We start from the raw sequence: 5,781 nt of genomic DNA, 5'->3' as shown, positions 1-5,781 counted from the left end.
ATTAGGCCAATGGGCCACATCTGTTACTGAACCCAGAGGCATTACAGAAAGTCTTATCCGAAGCTGATCTGAGTGAGATTTCAGAAAATTGCCTGTTCTATGATAATTCTCATGACTTGAACCCACAATCTTCAGCTCTGAAGGTTGATGCTTTATCCGTTTGGCCACTGGGTATTTTCCAACAAGCCCACACAGAGGCATTTACAGACCGTCTTATCCAAGCTGAACTGAGTGAGTTTTCAGAAATTTGCCAATTTTATGATTAATCTTGTGGCTATAGTGTCATATTGACGTCATCGTCCTAGAATTTCTTCCTTGCACTGCCAACATAAACACCAACCTTGAAAGATGAACCCACAATCCTCAGCTCTGAAGACCGATGCATTAGGCCACTGGGCCTTGTTCACTGGTGAACCCAGAGGCATTGACAGACAGTCAGAAACAAACTAAACTGAAAGAGTTTTCATGAAATTGCTAGTTCTCATGTTCCGTTGGCAGTTCTATGCTAACTCTCATGTTCCTTTGTCACAGCTATTGTGTCTCCTTGCACTTATTATCCTGGTACCTGTTGCGCAGCCAACTTAAATCTAACCTCTCATTGACGACTCAGGTGGTAATTTAATTCACAACCCCCAGCTCCGAAGGTTGATGCCTTATTTATTAGACAACTGGACCTTTTCTCTGATTAAGCCTGAGGTATTCATTAACATTCTGATGCAAGCTAAATTGAAAGTTATTTCAAAAAATGCAAGTTCTATGCTAATTCTTGTGTCTATAGTAAAAGTTCACCATTGAATTTCTTTCTTGCAATGCCAGCTGAAATGCAACTCTTGAATGATGAGCCAAGTGGGACTCGAACCCACAATCCTCAGCTCCGAAGGCTGATGCCTTCTCCATTAGGCCACTGGGCCTCTTTCACTGGTGAACCCAGAGGCATTGACAGACAGTCATAAACAAACTAAAAGCGATATCATGAAATTGCCAGTTCTATTCTTGTGTCTACAGCGAAGTTATCGTCCTTGAATTTCTTTCTTGCACTGCCAGCTTAAATGCAATGCTTGAAAGATGACCCAGGTGGGACTCGAACCCACAATTCTCAGCTCCGAAGGCTGATGCCTTATCCATTAGGCCACTGGGCCTCGTTCACTGGTGAACCCAGAGGCATTGACACACAGTCATAAACAAACTAAAAGCGATATCATGACATTGGGATTCGAACCCAGAGTCATTGACAGACAGTCAGAAACAAACTAAACTGAAAGCAATATCATGAAATTGCCAGTTCTATGCTAATTCTTGGGGCTGTAGTGTCATATTGAAGTTATCATCCTGAAATTTCTTGCATAGCCCACTTAAATAAAGCCCTGAAAGACGACCCAGGTGGGACTTGAACCCACAATTCCCAGCTCCTGAGGCTGATGCCTTATCCATTAGGCCAATGGGCCACATCTGTTACTGAACCCAGAGGCATTACAGAAAGTCTTATCCGAAGCTGATCTGAGTGAGATTTCAGAAAATTGCCTGTTCTATGATAATTCTCATGACTTGAACCCACAATCTTCAGCTCTGAAGGTTGATGCTTTATCCGTTTGGCCACTGGGTATTTTCCAACAAGCCCACACAGAGGCATTTACAGACCGTCTTATCCAAGCTGAACTGAGTGAGTTTTCAGAAATTTGCCAATTTTATGATTAATCTTGTGGCTATAGTGTCATATTGACGTCATCGTCCTAGAATTTCTTCCTTGCACTGCCAACATAAACACCAACCTTGAAAGATGAACCCACAATCCTCGGCTCTGAAGACCGATGCATTAGGCCACTGGGCCTTGTTCACTGGTGAACCCAGAGGCATTGACAGACAGTCAGAAACAAACTAAACTAAAAGAGTTTTCATGAAATTGCTAGTTCTCATGTTCCGTTGGCAGTTCTATGCTAACTCTCATGTTCCTTTGTCACAGCTATTGTGTCTCCTTGCACTTATCATCCTGGTACCTGTTGCGCAGCCAACTTAAATCTAACCTCTCATTGACGACTCAGGTGGTAATTTAATTCACAACCCCCAGCTCCGAAGGTTGATGCCTTATTTATTAGACAACTGGACCTTTTCTCTGATTACGCCTGAGGTATTCATTAACATTCTGATGCAAGCTAAATTGAAAGTTATTTCAAAAAATGCCAGTTCTATGCTAATTCTTGTGTCTATAGTAAAAGTTCACCATTGAATTTCTTTCTTGCAATGCCAGCTGAAATGCAACTCTTGAATGATGAGCCAACTGGGACTTGAACCCACAATCCTCAGCTCCGAAGGCTGATGCCTTCTCCATTAGGCCATTGGGCCTGGTTCACTGGTAAATCAAGAGGCATTGACAGACAGTCATAAACAAACTAAAAGCAATATCATGAAATTGCCAGTTCTATTCTAATTCTAATTCTTGTGTCTACAGCGAAGTTATCGTCCTTGAATTTCTTTCTTGCACTGCCAGCTTAAATGCAATGCTTGAAAGATGACCCAGGTGGGACTCGAACCCACAATCCTCAGCTCCGAAGGCTGATGCCTTATCCATTAGGCCACTGGGCCTCGTTCACTGGTGAACCCAGAGGCATTGACACACAGTCATAAACAAACTAAAAGCGATATCATGACATTGCCAGTTCTATGCTAATTCTTATGTCTACAATGAAGATATCGTCCTTGAATTTCTGCTTAAATGCAACTCTTGAAAGATGACACAGGTGGGATTCGAACCCAGAGTCATTGACAGACAGTCAGAAACAAACTAAACTGAAAGCAATATCATGAAAATGCCAGTTCTATGCTAATTCTTGGGGCTATAGTGTCATATTGAAGTTATCATCCTGAAATTTCTTGCATAGCCCACTTAAATGAAAGCCCTCAAAGATGACCCAGGTGGGACTTAAACCCACAATTCCCAGCTCCGGAGGCTGATGCCTTATCCATTAGGCCACTGGGCCTCGTTCACTGATGAATCAAGAGGCATTGACACACAGTCATAAACAAACTAAAAGCAATATCATGAAATTGCCAGTTCTATTCTAATTCTTGTGTCTACAGTGAAGTTATCATCCTTGAATTTCTGTCTTGCACTGCCAGCTTAAATGCAACTCTTGAAAGATGACCCAGGTGGGATTTGAACCCAGAGTCATTGACAGACAGTCAGAAACAAACTAAACTGGAAGCAATATCATGAAAATGCCAGTTCTATGCTAATTCTTGGGGCTATAGTGTCATATTGAAGTTATCATCCTGAAATTTCTTGCATAGCCCACTTAAATGAAAGCCCTCAAAGATGACCCAGGTGGGACTTAAACCCACAATTCCCAGCTCCGGAGGCTGATGCCTTATCCATTAGGCCACTGGGCCTCGTTCACTGATGAATCAAGAGGCATTGACACACAGTCATAAACAAACTAAAAGCAATTGCCAGTTCTATTCTGATTCTTGTGTCTACAGTGAAGTTATCGTCCTTGAATTTCTTTCTTGCACTGCCAGCTTAAATGCAACGCTTGAAAGATGACCCAGGTGGGACTCGAACCCACAATCCTCAGCTCCGAAGGCTGATGCCTTATCCATTAGGCCACTGGGCCTCGTTCACTGGTGAACCCAGAGGCATTGACACACAGTCATAAACAAACTAAAAGCGATATCATGACATTGGGATTCGAACCCAGAGTCATTGACAGACAGTCAGAAACAAACTAAACTGAAAGCAATATCATGAAATTGCCAGTTCTATGCTAATTCTTGGGGCTGTAGTGTCATATTGAAGTTATCATCCTGAAATTTCTTGCATAGCCCACTTAAATAAAGCCCTGAAAGACGACCCAGGTGGGACTTGAACCCACAATTCCCAGCTCCGAAGGCTGATGCCTTATCCATTAGGCCACTGGGCCTCGTTCACTGGTGAACCCAGAGGCATTTACACACAGTCATAAACAAACTAAAAGCGATATCATGACATTGCCAGTTCTATGCTAATTCTTATGTCTACAATGAAGATATCGTCCTTGAATTTCTGTCTTGCACTGCCAGCTTAAATGCAACTCTTGAAAGATGACCCAGGTGGGATTCGAACCCAGAGTCATTGACAGACAGTCAGAAACAAACTAAACTGAAAGCAATATCATAAAATTTCCCGTTCAATGCTAATTCTTGGGGATATAGTGTCATATTGAATTTATCATCCTGAAATGTCTTGCATAGCCCACTTAAATGAAAGCCCTCAAAGATGACCCAGGTGGGACTTGAACCCACAATTCCCAGCTCAGGAGGCTGATGCCTTATCCATTAGGCCAGTGGGCCTCGTTCAATGATGAATCAAGAGGCATTGAGACACAGTCATAAACAAACTAAAAGCAATATCACGAAATTGCCAGTTCTATTCTAATTCTTGTGTCTACAGTGAAGTTAATGCAACTTAAATGCAACTCTTGAAAGATGACCCAGGTGGGATTCGAACCCAGAGTCAGTGACAGACAGTCAGAAACAAATTAAACTGAAAGCAATATCATGAAAATGCCAGTTCTATGCTAATTCTTCGGGCTATAGTGTCATTTTGAAGTTATCATCCTGAAATTTCTTGCATAGCCCACTTAAATGAATGCCCTCAAAGACGACCCAGGTGGGACTTGAACCCACAATTCCCAGCTCCGGAGGCTGATGCCTTATCCATTAGGCCACTGGGCCTCGTTCACTGGTGAATCAAGAGGCATTGACACACAGTCATAAACAAACTAAAAGCAATATCATGAATTTGCCAGTTCAATTCTAATTCCTGTGTCTACAGTGAAGTTATTGTCCTTGAATTTCTTTCTTGCAAAGCCAGCTGAAACACAACTTTTGAAAGATGACCCGGGTGGGACTCGAAACCACAATCCTCAAATCCGAAAGCTGATGCCTTATCCATTAGGCCACTGGTCCTCCTTCACTGGTGAACCCAGAGGCACTGACACACAGTCATAAACAAACTAAAAGCGATATCCTGACATTGCCAGTTCTATGCTAATTCTTATGTCTACAATGAAGATATCGTCCTTGAATTTCTGTCTTGCACTGCCAGCTTAAATGCAACTCTTGAAAGATGACCCAGGTGGGATTCGAACCCAGAGTCATTGACAGACAGTCAGAAACAAACTAAACTGAAAGCAATATCATGAAATTGCCAGTTCTATGCTAATTCTTGGGGCTATAGTGTCATATTGAAGTTATCATCCTGAAATTTCTTGCATAGCCCACTTAAATGAAAGCCCTCAAAGACGACCCAGGTGTGACTTGAACCCACAATTCCCAGCTCCTGAGGCTGATGCCTTATCCATTAGGCCACTGTGCCTCGTTCACTGGTGAACCCGGAGGCATAGACACACAGTCATAAACAAACTAAAAGCAATATCATGAATTTGCCAGTTCTATTCTAATTTCTACAGTGGAGTTATCGTCCTCGAATTTCTTTCTTGCAATACCAGCTGAAATACAACTCTTGAAAGATGACTCAGGTGGGACTCGAACCCACAATCCTAAGCTCGAAAGGTTGATGCCTTATACATTAGACCAATGGGCCTTGTTCACTTTTGGGCCCAGAGGCATTGACTCACAGTCATAAACAAACTAAAAGCGATATCATGAAATTGCCAGTTCTATGCTTATTCTTGTGTCTTCAGTGAACTTTTCATCCTTGAACTTCTTTCTTGCAATGCGAGCTGATATACAACTCTTGAAAGATGACCCGGGTTGGACTCGAACCCACAATCCTCAGCTTCGATG

At 42.4% G+C, this 5,781-nt stretch overlaps 6 non-coding genes across 6 annotated transcripts; all 6 read right to left on the bottom strand.

Moving 5' to 3' along the window:
- Window positions 1-1,066: 1,066 nt before the first annotated feature.
- Window positions 1,067-1,139, bottom strand: trnar-ucg (transfer RNA arginine (anticodon UCG)). Its single transcript has one exon. It is a non-coding gene; the product is annotated as a tRNA-Arg (tRNA).
- Window positions 1,140-2,507: 1,368 nt separating this feature from the next.
- Window positions 2,508-2,580, bottom strand: trnar-ucg (transfer RNA arginine (anticodon UCG)). Its single transcript has one exon. It is a non-coding gene; the product is annotated as a tRNA-Arg (tRNA).
- Window positions 2,581-2,902: 322 nt separating this feature from the next.
- trnar-ccg (transfer RNA arginine (anticodon CCG)) lies at window positions 2,903-2,975 on the bottom strand. Its single transcript has one exon. It is a non-coding gene; the product is annotated as a tRNA-Arg (tRNA).
- A 336-nt stretch (window positions 2,976-3,311) lies between these two features.
- trnar-ccg (transfer RNA arginine (anticodon CCG)) lies at window positions 3,312-3,384 on the bottom strand. Its single transcript has one exon. It is a non-coding gene; the product is annotated as a tRNA-Arg (tRNA).
- A 151-nt stretch (window positions 3,385-3,535) lies between these two features.
- trnar-ucg (transfer RNA arginine (anticodon UCG)) lies at window positions 3,536-3,608 on the bottom strand. The gene has a single exon. It is a non-coding gene; the product is annotated as a tRNA-Arg (tRNA).
- Window positions 3,609-4,634: 1,026 nt separating this feature from the next.
- trnar-ccg (transfer RNA arginine (anticodon CCG)) lies at window positions 4,635-4,707 on the bottom strand. Its single transcript has one exon. It is a non-coding gene; the product is annotated as a tRNA-Arg (tRNA).
- Window positions 4,708-5,781: the final 1,074 nt, after the last annotated feature.

This window comes from Carassius gibelio, chromosome B1 (assembly GCF_023724105.1).
Source record: "Carassius gibelio isolate Cgi1373 ecotype wild population from Czech Republic chromosome B1, carGib1.2-hapl.c, whole genome shotgun sequence".
NCBI classification, from domain to species: Eukaryota; Metazoa; Chordata; class Actinopteri; order Cypriniformes; family Cyprinidae; genus Carassius; species Carassius gibelio.
The sequence above is the reverse complement of the archived record's forward strand: the minus strand, read 5'-3'. Positions and strand labels throughout refer to the sequence as shown.